Consider the following 16,662-nt stretch of genomic DNA (forward strand, 5'->3'; position numbering starts at 1 on the left):
AGTTTATCATTTCTGTGCTCTAGTCTCTTTTATGAGCTCCTGGACTATATTACCAATTGCCTATTGGAATTTTCTCATTGAATTATTTCAAAGAAATTGTAAGCTCAACATGTGCAAAATATATTATTTTCCCCCCAAATGCTCTCCTATTCTCAACTTTTCAATTACTCACACAAAGGTGTCAAACACATGGCCTCATGTCATCAGTAACACTCTCGAGTGAGGCTTTAACCAGATTAAAATGGAATTAGGAAATATTTAACAAAAAGTACTAAAAATAGATGACATTGTATTTTAAAACAAAGTCAATGTGTAATCCATAAGGCTGCTTATACATGGGATAGTGGCCTTTATTTCTAATTGAGTGTACACCACAAATCTAGAGTATCATCCTCCTTCTAAGGATCTAGGCTTTCCAATTTCAGTATCATATTTGACTATATACTTATACTCTCCTCACTATATTTTCTATTATCAAATCTGTTTTTGTTTTCTCATTCTCTCTCACATATATCCCTTTCTCTCTACCCACACAACCGTCCAGTCTAGTCCAGTCCAATTCTTCATATTCTTTCACTAGAACCATTGCAATGTCCTTCTAGTTCGTCTCCTACTATTATTCAAACTCTCAAAACTCTATATTACAAAATCCTCTTTTAGTCAATTAAGTCCTTTGTAAATTGATATTTTCCTAGCTTTCCAGACTTTTCCTATGTCACTTTTCTTTATACACTATCCAATCCATCTACCTTGTCTTATTTGCTATTCTTGGAGCAGTAAATGGATCAGTGTATAAAGCACCAGCCCTGAAGTTAGGAGGATCTTGCTTGCTATTCTTCTTAGACAATAATCTCTGTCCTATCTCTATGTATTTCATTTGGTGGTCTCATGCCTACAATACCCTCCTTTCTTGCCTCATTAGAATTTCCCTAGATTCCTTCAAGATTCAGCTGAAATCTCATTTTTCCAAGCAGGCTAATCTTCTAGATATAGATGACCTCTCTTCCTCTATCATCTTTAATCTGTCATTCAATTAGTGGATAAACATTTATTAGGCACCTTTTATATATCAGGCACATAAGTGCTGAATAAACAAAAAATGGTAAAAGACAGACCCTATACTCATGTTGCTAATGTAGGAGATATAAAAGCAGTGATGTGCAAATAATATATAAGTAGGATAAATTAGAGATAATTAATTGAGGGAATACACTAGCATAAAGGGAGATCTGGCAAGGCTTCCTATTGTAATTGAGACTTGAAGGAAACCAGAAGGCAGAGATGAGAGATATCTAGGGATGGGATTCAGCTATTGACAGTGCCTGGCTGGGAGATGTATTTTGTGTGAGGAGTAAATAAGACACCAGTGTCAGTGAGTTACAGAAAAATGAATAAGATATAAGAAGACTGGAAAAGTAGGAAGGAATAAGATTATAAAGATTTTCAGTGCAAAACATTTTTATATCTGATCATGGAGACAATAGTGAGATAATGGATTTTATTGTTAGGAGAGAAGGGGCGATATTGTCAGCCTTGGGCTTTAGGAAGATTGGTTTGATAGCTGTCTGAAGGACAGAAAAGCTTGAGTCAGAGAAACTAAGCTGAAGATCCTACAATAGTCCAGGCTTGAGGGCCTTCATAAGGATAGTGGCTATCACAGGAGAGAAGGAAAAATATAATGAGAGATACTAGAGAAGGGGACTTAGCAAATTATTATCTTTCCCCTACAATCTCTTCCCCTCTCCAAATTTTCATATTATTGTTAAGGGAGTCACCGTCCTCCCATTCACTGAGGTTCACATTGAAGGTATCATCCTTGACTTATCACTCTCTCCCTCATCTTGCATATCCAATCAGTTGCCAGAAAGAAAAACAACAAATGAAAATAGTATACTTCATCTGTATTCAGACTCCATAGTTCTTTCTCTGCATGTGGATAGCATTTTCCATCACGAGTCTTTTAGATGATTGCACTGCTGAAAAGGGCAAAGGCTATAAAAATACAATTTTTGTACACACGGGTCTGTATCCCTACTTTATGATCTCGTTGGGATACAGACCTAGTGGAGGTATTGCTGGATCAAAGGGTACTTTCATTTTTAAAGCCCTTTGGGCTTTAAATTTCTTTCCAAAATATTCTACCAATTCTACCAATAATGCATTAGCGTTCCAATTTTCCTGAATCCTTTCCCACATTTATCATTTTCCTTTTCTGTCATATTATCCAATCTGACGGATATGAAGTAATACCTCATCATTTCTCTAATCAATAGTGATATAGACCATTTTTTCATACGACTACATATGGCTTAGATACTATGTGATAATGGGGAGAACTGGTCTCTTTACTATTCCTTTCACAGAATGCTCTATCTACCAACCAAGAACTTTTACTGGCTGCCCCCTTTTCTGGATTGCTCTCCTCCTAATCTATACCTTTTGGCTTCATTGACCCTTTTTTCAAAAGTTGGCTGAAGTCCTACCTTTTTCAAAAAGTCTTTTCTAGTCTTCTTTATTATAGGTATTTTCCCTCTAAAACTAGCCTCAATTTATCATGTTATGTCATGTTTGTAATTAGTTGTTTGCATGTCATCTCCCCTGTTTTTGATATCTGTTTTTTTTTTAACATTTCTATATATCTATCTGTAGACCACATAATAGGTTCTTAATAAATTCTAGTTGAACTTATCAGTGAAATGAAATGTAGAACTACCAAGTCACACTGCCAAATGCTCATTAGTATTTGACATTGTCTTTAGCTACATTCTTTCAGAAGTAAAAGGAGACTGTTTTAGGCTGAACTGTGGATGACTATTGGGAAATGCTTGCATTTCTCTACAAGAAACTTGGACTTGAACTTTTGTTAATGTCTTATAAATCAAAAATATATTCCCCTGCACAGTAAACTACCCTATCTAACAACATAAATCTGTGTAACAATAAATAACATTGTTCCTTTGGGAAAAAATAAATTGACCAGACATATTAATGAAGGATAAGTTCAAATACAGGTATTAATTTATGCCATTACAGCATGGTTAACTCTGGGGCCTATCCTCTTGAGGTTAAATCCCTAGCATTTTACCTCATGCAAGCTCTCTAATATCCTGAAAAAGATGAGAAGATCTCTTTAATATTACTGGCTCCAGTCCCCATTGACTACATTCTTTGCACTTTTTAGGCTCTAGTGACTAGCATTTGACCACTTAACATCAGATTAATTTTTAAAAAGAGGTATTTACTTCAAAGATAAAACACAACAAAAATTTCCCCATAAAAGTTTGGAGGTATAATCTCCCCTCCACTACTTTGGTCTTTGGGGAATGGGAGTAGAAATGGATTAGGTTCACAGTTTAGCTTAATTCCTATATCGTGGTAGTCCTATGTTTTTTTTTTTTCAGCCTAAGCCCTAGAATTGATATGCTAAGAATGACAACTGAAAGAATAATTACATGGGAATTTATTATGTTGCTCACCTTTGGTCCGAGTACCTAGGAAATCCTGGAAATCTCAGAACATCTAACCAGATTTACACCTTACTCTGTATCCTAAACGATATTTGTATCTTCTAAGAAATGGCTATGAAGGTGGCCAAATGAGCTGTCTTGGTCTTTGTCCTTAAAAATCTTGGTGGAACACTCACTAAAGTATGAAGATATTTGCTTGGTGAATTAGTCATGCCCTGGAGGGTAGGGGTCTCTGCTTCTCTCTCCAGATGGTTTTGTGTGCCTTTTATGCAGTTTCTGTGTTTACTTTTCAGAATCGTAGAGATCAACCCTGGAAACAAAGGGGCCCTCATGTCTTTCTCTTCATGTGGTCATCGAGTATCTTGAGGGATTTGTTCTGGTTTGACAATGTCTGCCCTCCTACAGTGCTGGTTTGTTTACTGTTCAAATAGTTCATAGGCAACAAAGAGGGATCCAAATGACAGCATCTACTTTCCCTCCAATTTCAGTTTCTTTCCCTCAGTCTGAGTTTTGTCCTTTTTTTAAGGGACAATTGGGTATTGTAGAAAATCTTAAAATCAGAAGATTCAATTTTAATTCATGGCAATTTTATGTGATAGATTAAAAAGAGCCCTACATTTGGAATCAGAAAACCTAAATTCAAATCCTGGATTTGTGATTTATAATGTTTCACTTTCAGTAAATCATTTGACCTAAGTCTCAGTTTCCTCAACTGTAAAATGAAGAGTCTGTAAGATAATAAGTACCTTTCTAAGGTCAAATCCTAAGAACTTAGCCATTTAATTGCCATATATCTTAGAAAGAGATCAGAGGGACCACTAGATAGCACAGTGGATAGAGCATGAAAGATTTGGAGTCAAGATGACTTACCTTTCTGAGTTCAAATGCAGCAACAGATATTTACTGTCTGTGTGATCCTGAGCAAGTCACTTAACTTTATTTGTCTCAGTTTCCTCATCTGTAAAACGTGCTGGTGGTAAATCACTTCAGTGTCTTTGCCAAGAAGTATTTTCTCCCACTCCAAAATAAAAAGGTACAGAGTCAGAAATGACTGAAAAAGAATTGAACAACAAAAATGATGGGAAAACCACTTAAAAACTTTATTCTTCAGCTTCCTTGCCTATAAAATGAGGATAATAATGCTTTCATAGCAACTTCACAAAATTGTTCAAGAGATATTCTCTAAAGCTAAAATCTATATAAATATAAGTTTCTTTTTATTTTATAGGATTGTGGACAAGCTAAGATCAATGATACCGAATGGAGTTATGAGTTTCTTCTCTTTGGATAAGATTGTCCTGCCTAAGAGGCCTCAGAAGTCATGGAACCTAAACTTTATTTGAACCACAGAAAGGCCCCTGCAAAAACCCTAACAAATGGTCACCTACTTCTTTAATTAACTCCAGCATCCATGCATCATTACACAAAACCTCATGAGGAAATAACATCCTTAATTTTATTTTAAGTTTCATTTTCTGTTTTTTTTTAAATGCTGGGAATAAGTACAAAGCAAGGGACAGCTGTACGGCTCTCTGTGAGGATAATGGTTGTTTGTCTTCCTGGAGGGATACTGATGTAGTGGAAAGACTGATGAACTTGAGTTCAATCTGGGTGTGAGTCTTAGCTTTTCTTCTTACTGGCTAATTGATTTTAGCTAATATAGCTCACATCTTTGACCTTCCTAATCTGCAAAATGAGAAATAATAATAATAATAATAAAATTTAACAACAGCATTAATAGCATTTATATAAGCATTTCAAAGTTTACAAAGAATGCTACAGAAATTATTTCACTTGATCTTTACTTTCACACTGGGAGTAGATCCTATCCCCATATTATTATCCCCATAAGGAAGTCAGATGGAGAGTTAAATGGCATGTCTCAGGTCACACAACTATTCAGTAATCAATAAGTCAATAAACATTTATTAAATGTCTACTATGTGCCAGACACTATGCTAACTGCTATGGAAACAAAAAGAGTTCTTGATCGTAAGGAGCTCGCAATGGGGAAACAACATGCACACAAATATATTTGTAGCAAGTTAGGTACAGGATAATGAGGAAATAATTGACAGGTATTGGAATTAAGAAGGGATGGGAAAGGATTCCTGTGGAAGGTAAGTTTTTAGTTGGGACTTAAAGGAAGCCAGGGAGTGGAGAAGAGAAAGTGTTCCAGACATGAGAGATAGAGAAAATTCCTGGAACCAAGAAAAGGAGTACCTTGTTTTTAAAACGTCCAATAGACCAGTATCACTGAACTAAATAGTACACTTAAGGGAATAAGTTATAAGAAAATTGGAAAAGAAGGAGGGCTTTTGAATGCCAAATAAAGCATTTTTGTATCGATCCCAGAGACAACGGAAAACCATTTGGACTTTATTGAATAGGATGTGGGGATGACTTGATCAGACCTGCACTTTAGGAAAATGATTAATAGCTAAATCAAGAAGAAGCTTAAAGAAGGCAGACTCAAAAGCAGCTACTGCAATAGTTCAGGTGTGAGGTCCTGAGAATCTGCAAACACTAGAAGTAGTAGCAATGTCAGAAGAGGGAAGGGGTCCCATGCTAGAGATTTCCAAAGCTTTATCTATTACTAATATTTGTGTCTTTCTCACAAAGTACTTATGAAATTAAGTGAAATAAGGTATATAAATATGCTTTTTAATTTTAAAAGGCTCAGTTAAAGATCTTAAAAATGATTTTATCTTTCTCTATGCTCGCCTCAACCCCTAGTAGTTATGAGTATGTGTATGTGAGAGTAGATGAAAAACATACCCCTTTTTTGCTACTCTTACATATTGGCACACACATGATTAGTTCAAAGGTTAATTAATTTTGAATGAATTTGAATTAGGATTTTCTATCCTTTTTTCTTTTCTATCCCTTATGCAAGTCCCTATTTAGAACTTACACTTTTAAATGCATATTCAGAAAAGCAGATACCTATTGATTAGAAAATGACTTAATGGGTTGTCATATAAATATAATAGAGAATATTAATGTGCCATTAAATTACTAATATAAGAAATTCAGAAAAACATGGGAAACTTGTATGAACTAATGCAGAACAAATAAAGCGGTTAAAGAAGTAATAAACAATACCTATGTTCCTATAGCCCCTTTTAATATTTATTATATTCTTTTTTTGATAGGGAATTTGCCAATTTGTAATTTATAAAATGAAATTACAGAGATGTTTAATTTGGATTTCTATAATAAATTAATCCATAGACAAGTATTTATTAAGCAACTACTATATTCTAAGCATTATTCTAGATCTTGTTTAGAATGACTTCATGTGGTCATTTGTTTTGCTCTTCTCTTGAAAACTTTTCATACCTTTCAACTATTTATTTATTGAGGAGTGGCTTTGGTGGTGTATATTTGAGTCATATTCTCATTTATTTGGATATCAAACTTTAATTGGGGATTTTTTTGACAAAAATATTTCCCCACAATGCTACCATTTCTTTTAAAATCCTACCTTCATTGATTTTATTAATGCAAAAACTTTTTTTAAAAAATCATGTAATGTTTAACATATATTGGATTACTTGCCATCTAGGGGAAGGAATGAGGAAAAGCGGGGGGGAGGGGGGAATTGGAACAGAAGTTTTTGCAAGGGTCAATGGTGAAAAATTATCCTTGCATATGATTTGAAAATAAAAGGTCTCAATAAAAAAGACTTTTAAAATCATGTAATAAATATTATCCATTTTATCTTTTAAAATTTCTTTTAATTTTTGTTTTATTTAATAATCCTTTCACCTCCTTTGGGAATGCTGAAAGTTATCTGCTCTCCCTTTTAATCTTTTTAGGCATTTGCATATGTGTCTGTGTGTTTGTGTATGTATGTGTTTTTTTAATTCATTTGTTTTAGAGTCACTATTTTCTTTTTAGTTTTTAAACATCTCTCAATTCATTGATTTCATTTTCTATTTTGTCAGTATCAATTACCAGGGGCTTAAATTTTTCTTTGAGGATTATTTTAACCATGTTCAATATTTTTTTGTTATTTAAGTCTTATTATTGTTGTTATTTTATATCACTTTAATTATTATTATTGTAATTAATGTATGTATGTATGCAATTAATATTAATTATTATTATTGTAATATATGGTGTAAACTAGCAGCCAAGAACTAATTTACTTCAAACAGTATTTGGGGAAGAGAGCAATAGCCCAAAATATCACTTTGCACAAGAAAGTAACCAAAAGGTCAATATTAAAATCTGAATTGATGATTTACTTTGCACCCAAAAGTGGAAAAGCTAAACACAGTCAGTTAAATAAGACCTGGACCTGACTATGGCTTATTTCATGAACTTTTTATTGCAAAATTCCAACTTAAATTGGAGTAAATAGGAAAAAAAATCAGACTATATAGAGATGACCTAAATTACATCTGCAATATTTTGCAATATATTTGCAACATTTTATAGGAGGAAGAAACAAACAAACAAAAAAAACATGCCAAAGAAAAAGAACATGAAAGCAAAATAGCTGTGATGAGGTCTTACAAATAGTTGAATAAAGTTGAGTAAAGAAAAGTAAAAAGTGGGGCGGAGCCAAGATGGCGGAGAAGATACACACGAATCTGTAAGCTCCCTTCTTCCCTCATTACCGATTAGTTAAATCAGCCTCAAAAATAACACTGGACTGATAGAAACCACAAGGATTAGAAGCACAACATACCAGCTGAAGAGAATTTGGAATTTCAACAGAAAAAGTCGATTCTGAGGGGAGGAAAAAAAGACCAGCACAGACAGGGTTAAGTGCTAGCACACTGCACCGATCAGGCTGGGGAGAAGTCTGGGATTAGAGAAGCCACTGAGATAGAGGAATCTGACACAGGCTATATTATCTCTTCTCTGCTTATAAAAGAGTAGTTCAGAAGAGAAATCAAGCCACTTTAAAATATAAAAACAGATCCTAAATCCACTTCAATCTGGAAGTGACCTAACAGATCTCAGCACGGCTGTGAAGCCGCCTTCTGCTGTCCAGGGCTTCTCCTTGGGGTAGTTAGGAATACTATTAGTTATAATTGACCATATTAATAATCAAATTAATAAAAACCATATGATCATCTCAATAGATGCAGAAAAAGCATTTGATAAAATCCAACATCCATTCCTATTAAAAAAAAAACCACTTGAGAATATAGGAAGAAATGGACTATTCCTTAAAATAGTCAGGAGCATATATTTAAGAATGTCAGTAAGCATAATATGTAATGGAGATAAACTGGAACCTTTCCCAGTAAGATCTGGAGTGAAACAAGGTTGCCCACTATCACCATTACTATTCACTATTGTATTAGAAATGCTAGCCTCAGCAATAAAAGTCGAGAAAGAGATTAAAGGAATAAGAGTAGGTAATGAGGAAATCAAACTGTCACTCTTTGCAGCTGATATGATGGTATACTTAGAGAATCCCAGAGATTCTAATAAAAAGTTATTAGAAATAATTCACAACTTTAGCAAAGTTGCTGGATACAAAATAAATCGACATAAATCTTCAGCATTTTTATACATCGCCAACAAAATGCAACAGCAAGAGATACAAAGAGAAATTTCATTCAAAACAAATGTCAAGAGTATAAAATATTTGGGAATCCATCTTCCAAAGAAAAGTCAGGAATTATATGAGCAAAATTACAAAACACTTGCCACAAAAATAAAGTCAGATTTAAATAATTGGAAAGACACTCAGTGCTCATAGATAGGCCTAACGAATATAATAAAGATGACAATACTCCCCAAACTAATCTATTTATTTAGTGCTATATCAATCAGACTCCCAAGATTTAAAAAAAATAACAACAAAATTCATATGGAAGAATAAAAGGTCGAGAATTTCAAGGGTATCAATGAAAAAAAAGTCAGATGAAGGTGGTCTAGGTGTACCTGATCTAAAGCTATATTATATAGCAGCAGTCACCAAAACTATTTGGTATTGGCTAAGAAATAGGCCAGTCGATCAGTGGAACAAATTACGTACAAAGGACAAAAAAGGGTACAACTATAGCAATCTAGTGTTTGACAAACCCAAAGATACCAACATTTGGGATAAAAATTCATTATTTGAAAAAAACTTTTGGGAAAACTAGAAATTAGTATGGCAGAAATTAGATATGGAAATTAGATATTAGATATTAGAAATTAGATATGGATCCACACTTAACACCATATACCAAGATAAGATCAAAATGGGTCCATGATTTAGGCATAAAGAATGAAACCATAAATAGATTAGAGGAACAGAGGATAGTCTGCCTCTCAGACCTGTGGAGGAGGAAGGAATTTATGACCAGAGGAGAACTAGTGCTCATTATTGATCACAAAATAGAAGATTTTGATTACATCAAACTAAAAAGTTTCTGTACAAACAAAACTAATGCAAACAAGATTAGAAGGGAAGTAACAAATTGGGAAAATATTTTTACAGTTAAAGGTTCTGTTAAAGGCCTCATCTCCAAAATATACAGAGAACTGACCCTAATTTATAAGAAATCAAACCATTCTCCAATTGAAAACTAGTCAAAGGCTATTAACAGACAATTCTCAGATGATGAAATTGAAATTATTTACACTCATAGGAAAGTGTTCCAAATCACTACTGATCAGAGAAATGCAAATTAAGACAACTCTGAGATACCACTACACACCTGTCAGATTGGCTAAGATGACAGGAACAAATAATGATGAATGTTGGAGGGGATGTGGAAAACTGGGATACTAATGCATTGTTGGTGGAGTTGTGAAAGAATCCGCCCATTCTGGAGAGCAATTTGGAACTATGCCCAAAAAGTTATCAAACAGTGCATACCCTTTGATCCAGCAGTGCTACTACTGGACTTATATCCCAAAGAAATACTGAGAAGGGGAAAGGGACCTGTATGTGCCAAAATGTTTGTGGCAGCTCTTTTCGTAGTGGCTAGAAACTGAAAGATGAATGGATGTCCATCAATTGGAGAATGGTTGGGTAAATTATGGTATATGAATGTTATGGAATATTATTTCTCTGTAAGAAATGACCAGCAGGATAAATACAGAGAGGTTTGGAGAGACTTACATGAACTGATGCTGAGTGAAATGAGCAGAACCAGAAGATCACTATACACTTCAACAACAATACTGTATGAAGATATATTCTGATGGAAGTGGATATCTTCAACATAAAGAAGATCCAAATCTCTTCCAGTTGATCAATGATGGACAGAAATAACTACACCCAGAGAAGGAACACTGGGAATGAATGTAAACTTTTAGCACTACTGTCTTTCTACCCAGGTTACTTATACCTTCGGAATCCAATTCTTTACGTACAACAGGAAAATTGGATTTACACATATATATTGTATCTAAGTTATACTGTAACACATGTAAAATGTATGGGATTGCCTGTCTTCTAGGAGAGGGAGTAGAGGGAAGGAGGGAAAAATTTGGAAAAATGAATACAAGGGATAATGTTATAAAAAAATTACTCATGCATATGTACTGTCAAAAAATTTATAATTATAAAATTAATAAAAATAAATAAATAAATGAAGAAAAGTAAAAAGTAAAGAAGAAATGGAAAGATATACCCAACTGAATGTAGAATTCTAGTGAATAGCAAAAAGAGATAAGATCTTAAATGAGCAATGTGAAGATATATCTATCTATCTATCTAGATATACCAATAAAATGGGAAAAACAAGAGATCTCTTAAGGAAAATTAAAGATATCAAGGGAATATTCCATGCGAGTATGGTCATAATTTTAAAAGGGATTTAACCAAAATAGAAAAAATTAAGAAGAGGTGACAAGAATCTATAGCGGAATTACACAAGAAAGATATTAATATCACCGACAACCATGATGGTGTAGTTGGATACTGTTCTAGAGCCAGACCTTTGGGAGAATAAAGTCAAATGGGCTTAGGAAATATTGATAATTGTTAATATTTAAAATCCTAAAAGATAATGCTAATAAAGTTCTACTCTTAATATATTAGTTAGCATATTTGAAAAATTAAACAGTTGATCACTGGATTGGAAAGATCAGTTTACATCTCAGTCCTAAAGGACAATGTCAAAGAATGTTCAAATCCCTAAACAAAGCACTAAATGCTAATTTCATATCTCAGAGAGGTAATGTGAAAGATTCTATAATCTAAGTTTCAGCAATATGTGAATTGAGAATTAGTAGAACATATTGATTTTCAAAAAGGGAGAAAAACTAGAGACCAAATTGCCAAGATTCATTGGATTATGGAAAAATTAAAGGAGGTCCAGAAAACAAACAAATAAACCAAAACATCTTCTGCTTCATTGAGTATACAAAAGCTTTTGAGTGTGTGGATCATAATAAAATGTAGCAAATCCTCACAGACATAAGAGTCCCAGATCATCTTACTTGTCTCCTGAGGAATTTATATGAAAGCTATAAAACAATAGTTAGAACTAAATATGTGTCAGTTTATTGATTTAAATTTGGAAAAATGGGTATGACAAGACAAGGTATGTCACTTTAATTTATGTGCAGAGTATATAATGTGATATTCTGACTGGATAAATCAAAAGCTAAAATTAAAGTGGGCAAGAGAAATGTCAATAATCTCAGATATGCAAATGATATCACTAAAAAAAATGTTTCATCATTAGGGTAAAAGATGGAGAGTGTAAAAGTTGGTTTGAAGCTTACCTTAATGAAGAAAAACTAAGATTTTTCGCAACTGTTCTCATCATTTCTTGGTAAATAAAAGGAAAATAAATGAAAGTGTCAGATTTCTTTAGTTCAAAGTTCACTGCAGATTGCAACTGCAGCCATGAAATTAAAATACATTCATTCTTAGATGGAAAGTTATGGCAACCCTAGATAGCATGCTAAAAAGAGATATCACCTTTGTGATACTTATAGACAAAGCTATGATTTAATTTTTAGCAATATATATCGATGAAAGTTAGCATATAAGAAAAACTGAGTGCTGTAGAATTGATATTTTTGAAGTGTGGTACTAGAAAAGACTTTTAGTTAAGGAAATATGGGTTGCTCCCTGCAAGGTCAAATACAAAAGTCAAAATTTAAACATTCTGGCTACATAAAGAGAAGACAGGAAGCATTGAAATAGACCCTGATGTTGGGAAAGATTGAAGGGAAAAAGACAAGGGGACAGTAGAGAATAAGATGGATAGATAATGTCCTAGAAGCAATGCGCATTAGCTTGGACATATTTCAGGAAATAGTGGAGAATGCAAGTGTTGGTGTGCTATGATCCATAAGATGATAAAGAGTTGGACAAGCTTGAGTGACTGAACAATAAAAATAATAATAAATATATTTTAGTATCAACATGTATTTAATATCTGAAAAATTTCTTCATGCATTCCTCACCTATTATATCTGCTATGTTTAAGCAGCAAGGTAGTGCGGTAGAATCAGAAAATCTGAGTTAAAAACTGGACACATTACATAGCTATGTGTCTCTGTGCAATTTAATTTCTGCCTCAGTTTTCTCAACTATAAAATGAGTATAATAATAGTACTTACTTCAAAGAGTTGTGAGGATCAAATGAAGGCACATGAAGTGCTTAGTAAAATTCTTAGTATATAATAGTCACTATAAAATTTCTTATTCTCTGCCTTTCACATTAATGAAACAGTACATTGTCTGAATTTAATTATTTACTAATTGTCAACGATTTTAAAAAATATTACATCATGCTCCCTATTTTCACACATAAATTATTTTATTTTCTCTGATATTTTTGTCTTTACTTCTGTCCTTATTTACTCCCTATTTACTAGGAAAACTAGTACTTATATATTACAATATTTTATTACAGTTTATTACAATTATATATTACAATATTTACTCTTTTAAAATATGTTTTTTATTGTATCAAAGGAGGATATTTCAAAACCACTGCTTTTTTTGAGTTTTTAACATGAGTGCTATATTTTTGTCAAATATATTTTTGGCACTTACAAAACTGTTTCTGCATTTGTATTATGTTTGCTTACATAACTATTTTCTAATAATAAAACTTTTTTACATCTCTAGTATGATTTCAACTTGTTTTAATGAATTTTTTCTGTATGTATTGTAGTTTCATAAGAATTTTAATTTTAAAAAATTTCACTGAAATCATTAAGATAAGTTTATAGTTCTCTTTCTATTTTGTTTTTACTATTTGGGGTGCTAGACTACAATTGTCTCATAAAATGGATTAATAGAGTAAATTTAATCTATGCTTGAGGTTTTTTGGAGTATCAGTCTTCAAATAATTAATAGGATTTTTAATAAATCCTTCTGGCTTGTTCATTCTTTGTTCATTCATGGCTTCTTTAATTTCACTAAAATTGAATTATGCTAGCTATTTCTTGTTTTTTTTTTTAATTTTGTGTATTTTATGTTTTACAGATATCAATTTCTATGAATTTTCTCAGTTTTACTGACATACGTATATGAAGTTCTATAGAATTTTTGAATTTTTCTATTTTATTTTAATTTTTATAATTTTTTTCTCTTGTACTTGTGGCTTGCAGAGTAAGATCTTTGTTTTCAGTTTTGAAAATTGCCAATGAGGAAATTTCCTTTACCATTAAAGATCAGCTGTTCTTCAACTTATGATCTTAGGTGGATCTTAGATCTAGTCACTCCTAAGGTTGAGTAAATTTTCCAGGATAGCCTGTATTTGTGAAAGGGAATCTTTCACCCAGCTCTTTTTGACCCTAAAGTAAGCTATCTATTTATCTTAGGGTTGCTAATATGTCAATTTCTTATTGCATTCTAAATTCACTGGTCTCATTTTCTATTTTGTAACTATTAGTTTTTAGATATTCAAATTTTCCTCTGAGGACTATTTTAGCTGGGGGCAAATGAAATGATATTGCAAATAATAAAGGAACTGGGGTTAAAATCAAGAATAATCTACCCAGCAAAACCAAGTATAATCATTGAGGGGAAAATGAATATTTAATGAAATAGAGGATTTTTTGACTTTCCTAATGAAAAGACCAGAGCTGAATAGAAAATTTGTCGTTCAAACTTAAGACCCAAGAGAAGCATAAAAAGGATGAGAAAATATGAGGAACTTCATGATATTAAACTATTTATATTCTCCCAATAGGAAGATGACATATGTAACTCCCAAGAACTTTATTATCATTAGGGCAGTTCAAGAAACAGAGGGCGTGGATGAGATTTGTTTATGTTGTTTAATAAAAAAAAAAAAATGAAAAAGTGAGGAAAAACAAAGATACACAGGGATACAGAAAAGAAGAGTAGAAAAAATTATATTGCCTAAAATAGGTGAGTGAGGCAGAGTTGTTCTTTCCCCATCCTCAATGGAAAGGAAAGTAATGAAGAAAGAGCAACTCTTACATTTCACTCTCATTTATATTGGTTGAAATAGGAACAGTGTGTGTGTGTGTGTGTGTGTGTGTGTGTGTGTGTGTGTGTGTGTGTGTGTACACTCATTTGAATATAGAAATCCATCTCAATAGGAAGTAGAAAGGACAGGACTGATGAAACAGAGGGTAAGAATAAGGAAGGCAATGTAAAATGAGAAACAAAATTGAGCTTTGAACAGAAACAGAAAGGGGGAGAGAGAGAAAGAGAGAGAGAGAGAGAAAGAGAGAGAGATAAAGAGAGAGAGAGAGAGAGAGAGAGAGAGAGAGAGAGAGAGAGAGAGAGAAGGATAAATAAAAGAAAATGAGATGGAGGGAAACACATAGCAATTATAATCATGAATGGGAAAGGGGATTAATTCACCCATAAAATAGAAGACAGCACATGGATTAAAAGCAAGAATCAAACAATATGTTTTCATTCCCCAAGAAACAAACAGAAAGACATAAAAGTAAATGACTAGAAAAGAATCTGTTATGAACCAACTGATTCTAGATGGTGCAGAGAATAGAGTGGTGGGTCAAGAGTCATGAAGACCTAAATTCAAATTTGGATTCAGACACTTACTAGTTACATGACCCTAGGTAAGTAACTTAACCATTTTTCTTGGGTTTTCTTATTCTCATGTGTAAAATGAACTGGAAAAGAAAATAGACACTTCAATACAGTGTTTTTGCCAAGACTGTTATTTTGTTACTATTAATGCTTTTTTTTTGGACAGTCACTTACATTTTTGGAGAGAATTTAGTTTATATGCTATTTGGTATACATATATATTTTTAAATTTTGTAGGATATTTTTTCCATTTATTTATTTATTTATTAGTTTTTATTTACCAGATGTATGCATAGGTAATTTCACAACATTGACAATTGCCAAACCTTTTGTTCTAATTTTTTCCCTCCTTCCCCCCTCCCCAGATGGCAGGTTGACCAATACATGTTCAATATGTTAAAATATAAATTAAATATAATATATGTATACATGTCCAAATAGTTGTTTTGCTGTACAAAAAGAATCAGACTTTGAAATAGGATACAATTAGCCTGTGAAGGAAATCCAAAATGCAGGTGGACAAAATTAGAGGGATTGGGAATCCCATGCAAGGATTCATAGTCAGCTCCCAGAGTTCTCCCACTATGTGTAACTGGTTCAGTTCATTACTGCTTTATTGGAACTTATCTGGTTCATCTCATTGTTGAAAATGGCCACATCCATCAGAATTGATCATCATATAGTATTGTTGTTGAAGTATACAATGATCTCCTCGTCCTACTCATTTCACTCAGCATCAGTTCATGTAAGTCTCTCCAGGCCTTTCTGAAATCATCCTGTTGGTCATTTCTTACAGAACAATAATATACCACAATTTATTCAGCCATTCTCCAATTGATGGGCATCCTCGTAGTTTCCAGTTTCTGGCCACTACAAAAAGGGCTGCCACAAACATTCTTGCACATACAGGCCCCTTTCCATTCTTTAAGATCTCTTTGGGATATAAGCCCAGTAAAAACACTGCTGGGTCAAAGGCTATGCACAGTTTAACTTTTTGAGCATAGTTCCAAATTGCTCTCCAGAATGGTTGGATTCTTTCACAACTCCACCAACAATGCATCAGTGTCCCTGTTTTCCCACATCCTCTCCAACATTCTGCATTATCTTTCCCTGTCATTCTAGCCAATCTGACAGGTGGTACACACAAATTTAATAATTTATTTTGTCTTTAAGCATCACATTGTTTCCATTTTTGTAAGTCTTGATTTTTTTCTATTTTTATTATTGTCTTTATTGCAA

This window comes from Sminthopsis crassicaudata, chromosome 1 (assembly GCF_048593235.1).
Source record: "Sminthopsis crassicaudata isolate SCR6 chromosome 1, ASM4859323v1, whole genome shotgun sequence".
Lineage (NCBI taxonomy): Eukaryota > Metazoa > Chordata > Mammalia > Dasyuromorphia > Dasyuridae > Sminthopsis > Sminthopsis crassicaudata.